Consider the following 18,401-nt stretch of genomic DNA (forward strand, 5'->3'; position numbering starts at 1 on the left):
CGCACCCTCGCCAGAGGAGGGGGGGGGGATACAGAGCGCACACTCGCCAGAGGAGGGGGGGGATACAGAGCGCACACTCGCCAGAGGAGGGGGGGGGATGCAGAGCGCACACTCACCGGAGGAAGGGGGGTAGGGATGCAGAGCGCACACTCGCCAGAGGAAGGGGGGTAGGGATGCAGAGCGCACACTCGCCAGAGGAAGGGGGGTAGGGATGCAGAGCGCACACTCGCCAGAGGAAGGGGGGTAGGGATGCAGAGCGCACACTCGCCAGAGGAGGGGGGGGGGATACAGAGCGCACACTCGCCAGAGGAGGGGGGGGGGGATACAGAGCGCACACTCGCCAGAGGAGGGGGGTAGGGATGCAGAGCGCACACTCGCCAGGGGGGGGGGGGGGGATACAGAGCGCACACTCGCCAGAGGAGGGGGGGGGGGGGGGGAGATACAGAGCGCACACTCGCCAGAGGAGGGGGGGGGGGATGCAGAGCGCACACTCACCGGAGGAAGGGGGGTAGGGATGCAGAGCGCACACTCGCCAGAGGAGGGGGGTAGGGATGCAGAGCGCACACTCGCCAGAGGAGGGGGGGGGGATACAGAGCGCACACACGCCGGAGGAGGGGGGGGGATACAGAGCGCACACACGCCGGAGGAGGGGGGGGGGGATACAGAGCGCACACTCGCCAGAGGAGGGGGGTAGGGATGCAGAGCGCACACTCGCCAGAGGAGGGGGGTAGGGATACAGAGCGCACACTCGCCAGAGGAGGGGGGGGGGGATGCAGAGCGCACACTCGCCAGAGGAGGGGGGGGGGATACAGAGCGCACACTCGCCAGAGGAGGGGGGGGGGGGGGAGAGATACAGAGGAGGAGACCCCCGGGGTGCAGCGCTTATGTCTTGCATCTTACCAGCTGGAACTCGCGGCGGCGGTCCGTAGGCGTGCTGGATCCCGCTGTCCGCCCACAGCGCCTTTATAGATGCCAAGTGCAGGAGGAAAACCTGAGGCTCCACCATCCCCTGGGCCACCAGGGCCGAGCGCGTGTCAAATGCCATCATCACCTCCCCATTCTTCTGATTGGACGGATCTCCCCACGGGATGTGCAGCTTCTCCCGCGCGTCCACCAGCACCCGGATACCTGCAGGAAAACCGGAGAATCAGGGAGAGCCCGCCAGGACCCCCCCCAGAGGGGAGGGGGAGGAAGAGAGCCCGCCAGGACCCCCCCAGAGGGGAGGGGGAGGAAGAGAGCCCGCCAGGACCCCCCCCAGAGGGGAGGGGGAGGAAGAGAGCCCGCCAGGACCCCCCCCAGAGGGGAGGGGGAGGAAGAGAGCCCGCCAGGACCCCCCCCAGAGGGGAGGGGGAGGAAGAGAGCCGCCAGGACCCCCCCAGAGGGGAGGGGGAGGAGGAGAGCCCGCCAGGACCCCCCAGAGGGGAGGGGGAGGAGGAGAGCCTGCCAGGACCCCCCCAGAGGGGAGGGGGAGGAGAGCCCGCCAGGACCCCCCCCAGAGGGGAGGGGGAGGAAGAGAGCCCGCCAGGACCCCCCCCAGAGGGGAGGGGGAGGAAGAGAGCCCGCCAGGACCCCCCCCAGAGGGGAGGGGGAGGAAGAGAGCCCGCCAGGACCCCCCAGAGGGGAGGGGGAGGAAGAGAGCCCGCCAGGACCCCCCCCACAGAGGGGAGGGGGAGGAAGAGAGCCCGCCAGGACCCCCCCCCAGAGGGGAGGGGGAGGAAGAGAGCCCGCCAGGACCCCCCCCAGAGGGGAGGGGAGGAAGAGAGCCCGCCAGGACCCCCCCCCCAGAGGGGAGGGGGAGGAAGAGAGCCCGCCAGGACCCCCCCCAGAGGGGAGGGGGAGGAGAGCCCACCAGGACCCCCCCAGAGGGGAGGGGGAGGAGAGCCCGCCAGGACAAGTAATGTCATGTATGTACACAGTGACTGCACCAGCAGCAGAATAGTGAGTGCAGCTCTGGGGTATAATACAGGATAAGTAATGTCATGTATGTACACAGTGACTGCACCAGCAGCAGAATAGTGAGTGCAGCTCTGGGTATAATACAGGATGTAACTCAGGATCAGTACAGGATAAGTAATGTCATGTATGTACACAGTGACTGCACCAGCAGCAGAATAGTGAGTGCAGCTCTGGAGTATAATACAGGATGTAACTCAGGATCAGTACAGGATAAGTAATGTCATGTATGTACACAGTGACTGCACCAGCAGCAGAATAGTGAGTGCAGCTCTGGAGTATAATACAGGATGTAACTCAGGATCAGTACAGGATAAGTAATGTCATGTATGTACACAGCGACTGCACCAGCAGCAGAATAGCGAGTGCAGCTGTGAGTATAATACAGGATGTAACTCAGGATCAGTACAGGATAAGTAATGTCATGTATGTACACAGTGACTGCACCAGCAGCAGAATAGTGAGTGCAGCTCTGGAGTATAATACAGGATGTAACTCAGGATCAGTACAGGATAAGTAATGTCATGTATGTACACAGCGACTGCACCAGCAGCAGAATAGTGAGTGCAGCTGTGGAGTATAATACAGGATGTAACTCAGGATCAGTACAGGATAAGTAATGTCATGTATGTACACAGTGACTGCACCAGCAGCAGAATAGTGAGTGCAGCTCTGGGGTATAATACAGGATGTAACTCAGGATCAGTACAGGATAAGTAATGTTATGTATGTACACAGCGACTGCACCAGCAGCAGAATAGTGAGTGCAGCTCTGGGGTATAATACAGGATGTAACTCAGGATCAGTACAGGATAAGTAATGTCATGTATGTACAGTGACTGCACCAGCAGCAGAATAGTGAGTGCAGCTCTGGAGTATAATACGGGATGTAACTCAGGATCAGTACAGGATAAGTAATGTCATGTATGTACACAGTGACTGCACCAGCAGCAGAATAGTGAGTGCAGCTCTGGGGTATAATACAGGATGTAACTCAGGATCAGTACAGGATAAGTAATGTCATGTATGTACACAGTGACTGCACCAGCAGCAGAATAGTGAGTGCAGCTCTGTGTATAATACAGGATAAGTAATGTCATGTATGTACACAGTGACTGCACCAGCAGCAGAATACTGAGTGCAGCTCTGGAGTATAATACAGGATGTAACTCAGGATCAGTACAGGATAAGTAATGTCATGTATGTACAGTGACTGCACCAGCAGCAGAATAGTGAGTGCAGCTGTGGGGTATAATACAGGATGTAACTCAGGATCAGTACAGGATAAGTAATGTCATGTATGTACACAGTGACTGCACCAGCAGCAGAATAGTGAGTGCAGCTCTGGGGTATAATACAGGATGTAACTCAGGATCAGTACAGGATAAGTAATGTCATGTATGTACACAGTGACTGCACCAGCAGCAGAATAGTGAGTGCAGCTCTGTGTATAATACAGGATAAGTAATGTCATGTATGTACAGTGACTGCACCAGCAGCAGAATACTGAGTGCAGCTCTGGAGTATAATACAGGATGTAACTCAGGATCAGTACAGGATAAGTAATGTCATGTATGTACAGTGACTGCACCAGCAGCAGAAATAGTGAGTGCAGCTGTGGGGTATAATACAGGATGTAACTCAGGATCAGTACAGGATAAGTAATGTCATGTATGTACACAGTGACTGCACCAGCAGCAGAAATAGTGAGTGCAGCTCCGGAGTATAATACAGGATGTAACTCAGGATCAGTACAGGATAAGTAATGTCATGTATGTACAGTGACTGCACCAGCAGCAGAATAGTGAGTGCAGCTCTGGGGTATAATACCGGATGTAACTCAGGATCAGTACAGGATAAGTAATGTCATGTATGTACACAGTGACTGCACCAGCAGCAGAATAGTGAGTGCAGCTCTGGGGTATAATACAGGATGTAACTCAGGATCAGTACAGGATAAGTAATGTCATGTATGTACACAGTGACTGCACCAGCAGCAGAATAGTGAGTGCAGCTCTGGGGTATAATACAGGATAAGTAATGTCATGTATGTACACAGTGACTGCACCAGCAGCAGAATAGTGAGTGCAGCTCTGGAGTATAATACAGGATGTAACTCAGGATCAGTACAGGATAAGTAATGACATGTATGTACACAGTGACTGCACCAGCAGCAGAATAGTGAGTGCAGCTCTGGAGTATAATACAGGATGTAACTCAGGATCAGTACAGGATAAGTAATGTCATGTATGTACACAGTGACTGCACCAGCAGCAGAATAGTGAGTGCAGCTCTGGGGTATAATACAGGATGTAACTCAGGATCAGTACAGGATAAGTAATGTCATGTATGTACACAGTGACTGCACCAGCAGCAGAATAGTGAGTGCAGCTCTGGGGTATAATACAGGATGTAACTCAGGATCAGTACAGGATAAGTAATGTCATGTATGTACACAGTGACTGCACCAGCAGCAGAATAGTGAGTGCAGCTCTGGGGTATAATACAGGATGTAACTCAGGATCAGTACAGGATAAGTAATGTCATGTATGTACACAGTGACTGCACCAGCAGCAGAATAGTGAGTGCAGCTCTGGGGTATAATACAGGATGTAACTCAGGATCAGTACAGGATAAGTAATGTATGTATGTACACAGTGACTGCACCAGCAGCAGAATAGTGAGTGCAGCTCTAGGGTATAATACAGGATGTAACTCAGGATCAGTACAGGATAAGTAATGTCATGTATGTACACAGTGACTGCACCAGCAGCAGAATAGTGAGTGCAGCTCTGGGGTATAATACAGGATGTAACTCAGGATCAGTACAGGATAAGTAATGTTATGTATGTACACAGTGACTGCACCAGCAGCAGAATAGTGAGTGCAGCTCTGGGGTATAATACAGGATGTAACTCAGGATCAGTACAGGATAAGTAATGTCATGTATGTACACAGTGACTGCACCAGCAGCAGAATAGTGAGTGCAGCTCTGGGGTATAATACAGGATGTAACTCAGGATCAGTACAGGATAAGTAATGTCATGTATGTACACAGTGACTGCACCAGCAGCAGAATAGTGAGTGCAGCTCTAGGGTATAATACAGGATGTAACTCAGGATCAGTACAGATAAGTAATGACATGTATGTACACAGTGACTGCACCAGCAGCAGAATAGTGAGTGCAGCTCTGGGGTATAATACAGGATGTAACTCAGGATCACTACAGGATAAGTAATGTCATGTATGTACACAGTGACTGCACCAGCAGCAGAATAGTGAGTGTAGCTCTGGGGTATAATACAGGTGTAACTCAGGATCAGTACAGGATAAGTAATGTCATGTATGTACAGTGACTGCACCAGCAGCAGAATAGTGAGTGCAGCTCCGGAGTATAATACAGGATGTAACTCAGGATCAGTACAGGATAAGTAATGTCATGTATGTACAGTGACTGCACCAGCAGCAGAATAGTGAGTGCAGCTCTGGGGTATAATACAGGATGTAACTCAGGATCAGTACAGGATAAGTAATGTCATGTATGTACACAGTGACTGCACCAGCAGCAGAATAGTGAGTGCAGCTCTGCAGTATAATACAGGATGTAACTCAGGATCAGTACAGGATAAGTAATGTCATGTATGTACAGTGACTCCACCAGCAGCAGAATAGCGAGTGCAGCTCTGGGGTATAATACAGGATGTAACTCAGGATCAGTACAGGATAAGTAATGTCATGTATGTACACAGTGACTGCACCAGCAGCAGAATAGTGAGTGCAGCTCTGGAGTATAATACAGGATGTAACTCAGGATCAGTACAGGATAAGTAATGTCATGTATGTACACAGTGACTGCACCAGCAGCAGAATAGTGAGTGCAGCTCTGGAGTATAATACAGGATGTAACTCAGGATCAGTACAGGATAAGTAATGTTATGTATGTACACAGTGACTGCACCAGCAGCAGAATAGTGAGTGCAGCTCTGGGGTATAATACAGGATGTAACTCAGGATCAGTACAGGATAAGTAATGTCATGTATGTACATAGTGACTGCACCAGCAGCAGAATAGTGAGTGCAGCTCTGGAGTATAATACAGGATGTAACTCAGGATCAGTACAGGATAAGTAATGTCATGTATGTACACAGTGACTGCACTATCAGAAAAGTGAGTGCAGCTCTGGGGTATAATACAGGATGTAACTCCGGATCAGTACAAGATAAGTAATGTCATGTATGTACACAGTGACTGCACCAGCAGCAGAATAGTGAGTGCAGCTCTGGAGTATAATACAGGATGTAACTCAGGATCAGTACAGGATAAGTAATGTCATGTATGTACACAGTGACTGCACCAGCAGAAAAGTGAGTGCAGCTCTGGGGTATAATACAGGATGTAACTCAGGATCAGTACAGGATAAGTAATGTCATGTATGTACACAGTGACTGCACCAGCAGCAGAATAGTGAGTGCAGCTCTGGGGTATAATACAGGATGTAACTCAGGATCAGTACAGGATAAGTAATGTCATGTATGTACACAGTGACTGCACTAGCAGCAGAATAGTGAGTGCAGCTCTGGGGTATAATACAGGATGTAACTCAGGATCAGTACAGGATAAGTAATGTCATGTATGTACAGTGACTGCACCAGCAGCAGAATAGCGAGTGCAGCTCTGGGGTATAATACAGGATGTAACTCAGGAACAGTACAGGATAAGTAATGTCATGTATGTACACAGTGACTGCACCAGCAGCAGAATAGTGAGTGCAGCTCTGGAGTATAATACAGGATGTAACTCAGGATCAGTACAGGATAAGTAATGTCATGTATGTACACAGTGACTGCACCAGCAGCAGAATAGTGAGTGCAGCTCTGGGGTATAATACAGGATAAGTAATGTCATGTATGTACATAGTGACTGCACCAGCAGCAGAATAGTGAGTGCAGCTCTGGGGTATAATACAGGATGTAACTCAGGATCAGTACAGGATAAGTAATGTCATGTACGTACAGTGACTGCACCAGCAGCAGAATAGTGAGTGCAGCTCTGGAGTATAATACAGGATGTAACTCAGGATCAGTACAGGATAAGGAATGTCATGTATGTACACAGTGACTGCACCAGCAGCAGAATAGTGAGTGCAGCTCTGGAGTATAATACAGGATGTAACTCAGGATCAGTACAGGATAAGAAATGTCATGTGTGTACACAGTGACTGCACCAGCAGCAGAATAGTGAGTGCAGCTCTGGGATATAATACAGGATGTAACTCAGGATCAGTACAGGATAAGTAATGTCATGTATGTACAGTGACTGCACCAGCAGCAGAATAGCGAGTGCAGCTCTGGGGTATAATACAGGATGTAACTCAGGAACAGTACAGGATAAGGAATGTCATGTATGTACACAGTGACTGCACCAGCAGCAGAATAGTGAGTGCAGCTCTGGAGTATAATACAGGATGTAACTCAGGATCAGTACAGGATAAATAATGTCATGTATGTACACAGTGACTGCACCAGCAGCAGAATAGTGAGTGCAGCTCTGGAGTATAATACAGGATGTAACTCAGGATCAGTACAGGATAAGTAATGTCATGTCTGTAGACAGTGACTGCACCAGCAGCAGAATAGTGAGTGCAGCTCTGGGTATAATACAGGATGTAACTCAGGATCAGTACAGGATAAGTAATGTCATGTATGTACACAGTGACTGCACCAGCAGCAGAATAGTGAGTGCAGCTCTGGGGTATAATACAGGGTGTAACTCAGGATCAGTACAGGATAAGTAATGTCATGTATGTACACAGTGACTGCACCAGCAGCAGAATAGTGAGTGCAGCTCTGGAGTATAATACAGGATGTAACTCAGGATCAGTACAGGATAAGTAATGTCATGTATGTACACAGTGACTGCACCAGCAGCAGAATAGTGAGTGCAGCTCTGGAGTATAATACAGGATGAAACTCAGGATCAGTACAGGATAAGTAATGTCATGTATGTACACAGTGACTGCACCAGCAGCAGAATAGTGAGTGCAGCTCTGGGGTATAATACAGGATGTAACTCAGGATCAGTACAGGATAAGTAATGTCATGTGTGTACACAGTGACTGCACAAGCAGCAGAATAGTGAGTGCAGCTCTGGGGTATAATACAGGATGTAACTCAGGATCAGTACAGGATAAGTAATGTCATGTATGTACACAGTGACTGCACCAGCAGCAGAATAGTGAGTGCAGCTCTGGGGTATAATACAGGATGTAACTCAGGATCAGTACAGGATAAGTAATGTCATGTATGTACACAGTGACTGCACCAGCAGCAGAATAGTGAGTGCAGCTCTGGGGTATAATACAGGATGTAACTCAGGATCAGTACAGGATAAGTAATGTCATGTATGTACAGTGACTGCACCAGCAGCAGAATAGTGAGTGCAGCTCTGGGGTATAATACAGGATGTAACTCAGGATCAGTACAGGATAAGTAATGTCATGTATGTACACAGTGACTGCACCAGCAGCAGAATAGTGAGTGCAGCTCTGGGGTGTAATACAGGATGTAACTCAGGATCAGTACAGGATAAGTAATGTCATGTATGTACACAGTGACTGCGCCAGCAGCAGAATAGTGAGTGCAGCTCTGGAGTATAATACAGGATGTAACGCAGGATCAGTACAGGATAAGTAATGTCATGTATGTACACAGTGACTGCACCAGCAGCAGAATAGTGAGTGCAGCTCTGGGGTATAATACAGGATAAGTAATGTCATGTATGTACATAGTGACTGCACCAGCAGCAGAATAGTGAGTGCAGCTCTGGGGTATAATACAGGATGTAACTCAGGATCAGTACAGGATAAGTAATGTCATGTACGTACAGTGACTGCACCAGCAGCAGAATAGTGAGTGCAGCTCTGGAGTATAATACAGGATGTAACTCAGGATCAGTACAGGATAAGGAATGTCATGTATGTACACAGTGACTGCACCAGCAGCAGAATAGTGAGTGCAGCTCTGGAGTATAATACAGGATGTAACTCAGGATCAGTACAGGATAAGAAATGTCATGTGTGTACACAGTGACTGCACCAGCAGCAGAATAGTGAGTGCAGCTCTGGGATATAATACAGGATGTAACTCAGGATCAGTACAGGATAAGTAATGTCATGTATGTACAGTGACTGCACCAGCAGCAGAATAGCGAGTGCAGCTCTGGGGTATAATACAGGATGTAACTCAGGAACAGTACAGGATAAGGAATGTCATGTATGTACACAGTGACTGCACCAGCAGCAGAATAGTGAGTGCAGCTCTGGAGTATAATACAGGATGTAACTCAGGATCAGTACAGGATAAATAATGTCATGTATGTACACAGTGACTGCACCAGCAGCAGAATAGTGAGTGCAGCTCTGGAGTATAATACAGGATGTAACTCAGGATCAGTACAGGATAAGTAATGTCATGTCTGTAGACAGTGACTGCACCAGCAGCAGAATAGTGAGTGCAGCTCTGGGTATAATACAGGATGTAACTCAGGATCAGTACAGGATAAGTAATGTCATGTATGTACACAGTGACTGCACCAGCAGCAGAATAGTGAGTGCAGCTCTGGGGTATAATACAGGGTGTAACTCAGGATCAGTACAGGATAAGTAATGTCATGTATGTACACAGTGACTGCACCAGCAGCAGAATAGTGAGTGCAGCTCTGGAGTATAATACAGGATGTAACTCAGGATCAGTACAGGATAAGTAATGTCATGTATGTACACAGTGACTGCACCAGCAGCAGAATAGTGAGTGCAGCTCTGGAGTATAATACAGGATGAAACTCAGGATCAGTACAGGATAAGTAATGTCATGTATGTACACAGTGACTGCACCAGCAGCAGAATAGTGAGTGCAGCTCTGGGGTATAATACAGGATGTAACTCAGGATCAGTACAGGATAAGTAATGTCATGTGTGTACACAGTGACTGCACAAGCAGCAGAATAGTGAGTGCAGCTCTGGGGTATAATACAGGATGTAACTCAGGATCAGTACAGGATAAGTAATGTCATGTATGTACACAGTGACTGCACCAGCAGCAGAATAGTGAGTGCAGCTCTGGGGTATAATACAGGATGTAACTCAGGATCAGTACAGGATAAGTAATGTCATGTATGTACACAGTGACTGCACCAGCAGCAGAATAGTGAGTGCAGCTCTGGGGTATAATACAGGATGTAACTCAGGATCAGTACAGGATAAGTAATGTCATGTATGTACAGTGACTGCACCAGCAGCAGAATAGTGAGTGCAGCTCTGGGGTATAATACAGGATGTAACTCAGGATCAGTACAGGATAAGTAATGTCATGTATGTACACAGTGACTGCACCAGCAGCAGAATAGTGAGTGCAGCTCTGGGGTGTAATACAGGATGTAACTCAGGATCAGTACAGGATAAGTAATGTCATGTATGTACACAGTGACTGCGCCAGCAGCAGAATAGTGAGTGCAGCTCTGGAGTATAATACAGGATGTAACGCAGGATCAGTACAGGATAAGTAATGTCATGTATGTACACAGTGACTGCACCAGCAGCAGAATAGTGAGTGCAGCTCTGGAGTATAATACAGGATGTAACTCAGGATCAGTACAGGATAAGTAATGTCATGTATGTACACAGTGACTGCACCAGCAGCAGAATAGTGAGTGCAGCTCTGGGGTATAATACAGGATGTAACTCAGGATCAGTACAGGATAAGTAATGTCATGTATGTACACAGTGACTGCACCAGCAGCAGAATAGTGAGTGCAGCTCTGGGGTATAATACAGGATGTAACTCAGGATCAGTACAGGATAAGTAATGTCATGTATGTACAGTGACTGCACCAGCAGCAGAATAGTGAGTGCAGCTCTGGAGTATAATACAGGATGTAACTCAGGATCAGTACAGGATAAGTAATGTCATGTATGTACACAGTGACTGCACCAGCAGAATAGTGAGTGCAGCTCTGGGGTATAATACAGGATGTAACTCAGGATCAGTACAGGATAAGTAATGTCATGTATGTACACAGTGACTGCACCAGCAGCAGAATAGTGAGTGCAGCTCTGGGGTATAATACAGGATGTAACTCAGGATCAGTACAGGATAAGTAATGTCATGTATGTACACAGTGACTGCACCAGCAGCAGAATAGTGAGTGCAGCTCTGGGGTATAATACAGGATGTAACTCAGGATCAGTACAGGATAAGTAATGTCATGTATGTACACAGTGACTGCACCAGCAGCAGAATAGTGAGTGCAGCTCTGTGTATAATACAGGATAAGTAATGTCATGTATGTACACAGTGACTGCACCAGCAGCAGAATACTGAGTGCAGCTCTGGAGTATAATACAGGATGTAACTCAGGATCAGTACAGGATAAGTAATGTCATGTATATACAGTGACTGCACCAGCAGCAGAATAGTGAGTGCAGCTGTGGGGTATAATACAGGATGTAACTCAGGATCAGTACAGGATAAGTAATGTCATGTATGTACACAGTGACTGCACCAGCAGCAGAATAGTGAGTGCAGCTCCGGAGTATAATACAGGATGTAACTCAGGATCAGTACAGGATAAGTAATGTCATGTATGTACAGTGACTGCACCAGCAGCAGAATAGTGAGTGCAGCTCTGGGGTATAATACCGGATGTAACTCAGGATCAGTACAGGATAAGTAATGTCATGTATGTACACAGTGACTGCACCAGCAGCAGAATAGTGAGTGCAGCTCTGGGGTATAATACAGGATGTAACTCAGGATCAGTACAGGATAAGTAATGTCATGTATGTACACAGTGACTGCACCAGCAGCAGAATAGTGAGTGCAGCTCTGGGGTATAATACAGGATAAGTAATGTCATGTATGTACACAGTGACTGCACCAGCAGCAGAATAGTGAGTGCAGCTCTGGAGTATAATACAGGATGTAACTCAGGATCAGTACAGGATAAGTAATGTCATGTATGTACACAGTGACTGCACCAGCAGCAGAATAGTGAGTGCAGCTCTGGAGTATAATACAGGATGTAACTCAGGATCAGTACAGGATAAGTAATGTCATGTATGTACACAGTGACTGCACCAGCAGCAGAATAGTGAGTGCAGCTCTGGGGTATAATACAGGATGTAACTCAGGATCAGTACAGGATAAGTAATGTCATGTATGTACACAGTGACTGCACCAGCAGCAGAATAGTGAGTGCAGCTCTGGGGTATAATACAGGATGTAACTCAGGATCAGTACAGGATAAGTAATGTTATGTATGTACACAGTGACTGCACCAGCAGCAGAATAGTGAGTGCAGCTCTGGGGTATAATACAGGATGTAACTCAGGATCAGTACAGGATAAGTAATGTCATGTATGTACACAGTGACTGCACCAGCAGCAGAATAGTGAGTGCAGCTCTGGGGTATAATACAGGATGTAACTCAGGATCAGTACAGGATAAGTAATGTTATGTATGTACACAGTGACTGCACCAGCAGCAGAATAGTGAGTGCAGCTCTAGGGTATAATACAGGATGTAACTCAGGATCAGTACAGGATAAGTAATGTCATGTATGTACACAGTGACTGCACCAGCAGCAGAATAGTGAGTGCAGCTCTGGGGTATAATACAGGATGTAACTCAGGATCAGTACAGGATAAGTAATGTCATGTATGTACACAGTGACTGCACCAGCAGCAGAATAGTGAGTGCAGCTCTGGGGTATAATACAGGATGTAACTCAGGATCAGTACAGGATAAGTAATGTTATGTATGTACACAGTGACTGCACCAGCAGCAGAATAGTGAGTGCAGCTCTGGGGTATAATACAGGATGTAACTCAGGATCAGTACAGGATAAGTAATGTCATGTATGTACACAGTGACTGCACCAGCAGCAGAATAGTGAGTGCAGCTCTGGGGTATAATACAGGATGTAACTCAGGATCAGTACAGGATAAGTAATGTTATGTATGTACACAGTGACTGCACCAGCAGCAGAATAGTGAGTGCAGCTCTAGGGTATAATACAGGATGTAACTCAGGATCAGTACAGGATAAGTAATGTCATGTATGTACACAGTGACTGCACCAGCAGCAGAATAGTGAGTGCAGCTCTGGAGTATAATACAGGATGTAACTCAGGATCAGTACAGGATAAGTAATGTCATGTATGTACACAGTGACTGCACCAGCAGCAGAATAGTGAGTGCAGCTCTGGGGTATAATACAGGATGTAACTCAGGATCAGTACAGGATAAGTAATGTCATGTATGTACACAGTGACTGCACCAGCAGCAGAATAGTGAGTGCAGCTCTGGGGTATAATACAGGATGTAACTCAGGATCAGTACAGGATAAGTAATGTCATGTATGTACACAGTGACTGCACCAGCAGCAGAATAGTGAGTGCAGCTCTAGGGTATAATACAGGATGTAACTCAGGATCAGTACAGGATAAGTAATGACATGTATGTACACAGTGACTGCACCAGCAGCAGAATAGTGAGTGCAGCTCTGGGGTATAATACAGGATGTAACTCAGGATCAGTACAGGATAAGTAATGTCATGTATGTACAGTGACTCCACCAGCAGCAGAATAGCGAGTGCAGCTCTGGGGTATAATACAGGATGTAACTCAGGATCAGTACAGGATAAGTAATGTCATGTATGTACACAGTGACTGCACCAGCAGCAGAATAGTGAGTGCAGCTCTGGAGTATAATACAGGATGTAACTCAGGATCAGTACAGGATAAGTAATGTCATGTATGTACACAGTGACTGCACCAGCAGCAGAATAGTGAGTGCAGCTCTGGAGTATAATACAGGATGTAACTCAGGATCAGTACAGGATAAGTAATGTTATGTATGTACACAGTGACTGCACCAGCAGCAGAATAGTGAGTGCAGCTCTGGGGTATAATACAGGATGTAACTCAGGATCAGTACAGGATAAGTAATGTCATGTATGTACATAGTGACTGCACCAGCAGCAGAATAGTGAGTGCAGCTCTGGAGTATAATACAGGATGTAACTCAGGATCAGTACAGGATAAGTAATGTCATGTATGTACACAGTGACTGCACTATCAGAAAAGTGAGTGCAGCTCTGGGGTATAATACAGGATGTAACTCCGGATCAGTACAAGATAAGTAATGTCATGTATGTACACAGTGACTGCACCAGCAGCAGAATAGTGAGTGCAGCTCTGGAGTATAATACAGGATGTAACTCAGGATCAGTACAGGATAAGTAATGTCATGTATGTACACAGTGACTGCACCAGCAGAAAAGTGAGTGCAGCTCTGGGGTATAATACAGGATGTAACTCAGGATCAGTACAGGATAAGTAATGTCATGTATATACACAGTGACTGCACCAGCAGCAGAATAGTGAGTGCAGCTCTGGGGTATAATACAGGATGTAACTCAGGATCAGTACAGGATAAGTAATGTCATGTATGTACACAGTGACTGCACCAGCAGCAGAATAGTGAGTGCAGCTCTGGGGTATAATACAGGATGTAACTCAGGATCAGTACAGGATAAGTAATGTCATGTATGTACACAGTGACTGCACTAGCAGCAGAATAGTGAGTGCAGCTCTGGGGTATAATACAGGATGTAACTCAGGATCAGTACAGGATAAGTAATGTCATGTATGTACACAGTGACTGCACCAGCAGCAGAATAGTGAGTGCAGCTCTGGAGTATAACACAGGATGTAACTCAGGATCAGTACAGGATAAGTAATGTCATGTATGTACATAGTGACTGCACCAGCAGCAGAATAGTGAGTGCAGCTCTGGGGTATAATACAGGATGTAACTCAGGATCAGTACAGGATAAGTAATGTCATGTACGTACAGTGACTGCACCAGCAGCAGAATAGTGAGTGCAGCTCTGGGGTATAATACAGGATGTAACTCAGGATCAGTACAGGATAAGTAATGTCATGTATGTACACAGTGACTGCACTAGCAGCAGAATAGTGAGTGCAGCTCTGGGGTATAATACAGGATGTAACTCAGGATCAGTACAGGATAAGTAATGTCATGTATGTACACAGTGACTGCACCAGCAGCAGAATAGTGAGTGCAGCTCTGGAGTATAATACAGGATGTAACTCAGGATCAGTACAGGATAAGTAATGTCATGTATGTACATAGTGACTGCACCAGCAGCAGAATAGTGAGTGCAGCTCTGGGGTATAATACAGGATGTAACTCAGGATCAGTACAGGATAAGTAATGTCATGTACGTACAGTGACTGCACCAGCAGCAGAATAGTGAGTGCAGCTCTGGGGTATAATACAGGATGTAACTCAGGATCAGTACAGGATAAGGAATGTCATGTATGTACACAGTGACTGCACCAGCAGCAGAATAGTGAGTGCAGCTCTGGAGTATAATACAGGATGTAACTCAGGATCAGTACAGGATAAGTAATGTCATGTGTGTACACAGTGACTGCACCAGCAGCAGAATAGTGAGTGCAGCTCTGGGGTATAATACAGGATGTAACTCAGGATCAGTACAGGATAAGTAATGTCATGTATGTACACAGTGACTGCACCAGCAGCAGAATAGTGAGTGCAGCTCTGGAGTATAATACAGGATGTAACTCAGGATCAGTACAGGATAAGTAATGTCATGTATGTACACAGTGACTGCACCAGCAGCAGAATAGTGAGTGCAGCTCTGGAGTATAATACAGGATGTAACTCAGGATCAGTACAGGATAAGTAATGTCATGTATGTACATAGTGACTGCACCAGCAGCAGAATAGTGAGTGCAGCTCTGGGGTATAATACAGGATGTAACTCAGGATCAGTACAGGATAAGTAATGTCATGTACGTACAGTGACTGCACCAGCAGCAGAATAGTGAGTGCAGCTCTGGAGTATAATACAGGATGTAACTCAGGATCAGTACAGGATAAGGAATGTCATGTATGTACACAGTGACTGCACCAGCAGCAGAATAGTGAGTGCAGCTCTGGAGTATAATACAGGATGTAACTCAGGATCAGTACAGGATAAGTAATGTCATGTGTGTACACAGTGACTGCACCAGCAGCAGAATAGTGAGTGCAGCTCTGGGATATAATACAGGATGTAACTCAGGATCAGTACAGGATAAGTAATGTCATGTATGTACAGTGACTGCACCAGCAGCAGAATAGTGAGTGCAGCTCTGGGGTATAATACAGGATGTAACTCAGGAACAGTACAGGATAAGGAATGTCATGTATGTACAGTGACTGCACCAGCAGCAGAATAGTGAGTGCAGCTCTGGAGTATAATACAGGATGTAACTCAGGATCAGTACAGGATAAGTAATGTCATGTATGTACACAGTGACTGCACCAGCAGCAGAATAGTGAGTGCAGCTCTGGAGTATAATACAGGATGTAACTCAGGATCAGTACAGGATAAGTAATGTCATGTCTGTACACAGTGACTGCACCAGCAGCAGAATAGTGAGTGCAGCTCTGGGTATAATACAGGATGTAACTCAGGATCAGTACAGGATAAGTAATGTCATGTATGTACACAGTGACTGCACCAGCAGCAGAATAGTGAGTGCAGCTCTGGGGTATAATACAGGGTGTAACTCAGGATCAGTACAGGATAAGTAATGTCATGTATGTACACAGTGACTGCACCAGCAGCAGAATAGTGAGTGCAGCTCTGGAGTATAATACAGGATGTAACTCAGGATCAGTACAGGATAAGTAATGTCATGTATGTACAGTGACTGCACCAGCAGCAGAATAGTGAGTGCAGCTCTGGGGTATAATACAGGATGTAACTCAGGATCAGTACAGGATAAGTAATGTCATGTATGCACACAGTGACTGCACCAGCAGCAGAATAGTGAGTGCAGCTCTGGAGTATAATACAGGATGAAACTCAGGATCAGTACAGGATAAGTAATGTCATGTATGTACACAGTGACTGCACCAGCAGCAGAATAGTGAGTGCAGCTCTGGGGTGTAATACAGGATGTAACTCAGGATCAGTACAGGATAAGTAATGTCATGTATGTACACAGTGACTGCGCCAGCAGCAGAATAGTGAGTGCAGCTCTGGAGTATAATACAGGATGTAACGCAGGATCAGTACAGGATAAGTAATGTCATGTATGTACACAGTGACTGCACCAGCAGCAGAATAGTGAGTGCAGCTCTGGAGTATAATACAGGATGTAACTCAGGATCAGTACAGGATAAGTAATGTCATGTATGTACACAGTGACTGCACCAGCAGCAGAATAGTGAGTGCAGCTCTGGAGTATAATACAGGATGTAACTCAGGATCAGTGCAGGATAAGTAATGTCATGTATGTACACAGTGACTGCACCAGCAGCAGAATAGTGAGTGCAGCTCTGGTGTATAATACAGGATGTAACTCAGGATCAGTACAGGATAAGTAATGTCCTGTATGTACACAGTGACTGCACCAGCAGCAGAATAGTGAGTGCAGCTCTGGGGTATAATACAGGATGTAACTCAGGATCAGTACAGGATAAGTAATGTCATGTATGTACACAGTGACTGCACCAGCAGCAGAATAGTGAGTGCAGCTCTGGGGTATAATACAGGATGTAACTCAGGATCAGTACAGGATAAGTAATGTCATGTATGTACACAGTGACTGCACCAGCAGCAGAATAGTGAGTGCAGCTCTGGGGTATAATACAGGATGTAACTCAGGATCAGTACAGGATAAGTAATGTCATGTATGTACACAGTGACTGCACCAGCAGCAGAATAGTGAGTGCAGCTCTGGGGTATAATACAGGATGTAACTCAGGATCAGTACAGGATAAGTAATGTCATGTATGTACACAGTGACTGCACCAGCAGCAGAATAGTGAGTGCAGCTCTGGGGTATAATACAGGATGTAACTCAGGATCAGTACAGGATAAGTAATGTCATGTATGTACACAGTGACTGCACCAGCAGCAGAATAGTGAGTGCAGCTCTGGTGTATAATACAGGATGTAACTCAGGATCAGTACAGGATAAGTAATGTCATGTATGTACACAGTGACTGCACCAGCAGCAGAATAGTGAGTGCAGCTCTGGGGTATAATACAGGATGTAACTCAGGATCAGTACAGGATAAGTAATGTCATGTATGTACACAGTGACTGCGCCAGCAGCAGAATAGTGAGTGCAGCTCTGGAGTATAATACAGGATGTAACTCAGGATCAGTACAGGATAAGTAATGTCATGTATGTACACAGTGACTGCACCAGCAGCAGAATAGTGAGTGCAGCTCTGGGGTATAATACAGGATGTAACGCAGGATCAGTACAGGATAAGTAATGTCATGTATGTACACAGTGACTGCACCAGCAGCAGAATAGTGAGTGCAGCTCTAGAGCAT

The 18,401-nt window shown here is 46.4% G+C and overlaps 1 pseudogene; it reads right to left on the bottom strand.

Moving 5' to 3' along the window:
• Positions 1-900: 900 nt before the first annotated feature.
• Positions 901-18,401, bottom strand: part of LOC140109599 (guanine nucleotide-binding protein subunit alpha-13-like) — a 32,549-nt pseudogene continuing 15,048 nt past the window's right edge.

The sequence above is a fragment of the Engystomops pustulosus genome, unplaced genomic scaffold (genome assembly GCF_040894005.1).
Source record: "Engystomops pustulosus unplaced genomic scaffold, aEngPut4.maternal MAT_SCAFFOLD_230, whole genome shotgun sequence".
Taxonomy (NCBI): domain Eukaryota; kingdom Metazoa; phylum Chordata; class Amphibia; order Anura; family Leptodactylidae; genus Engystomops; species Engystomops pustulosus.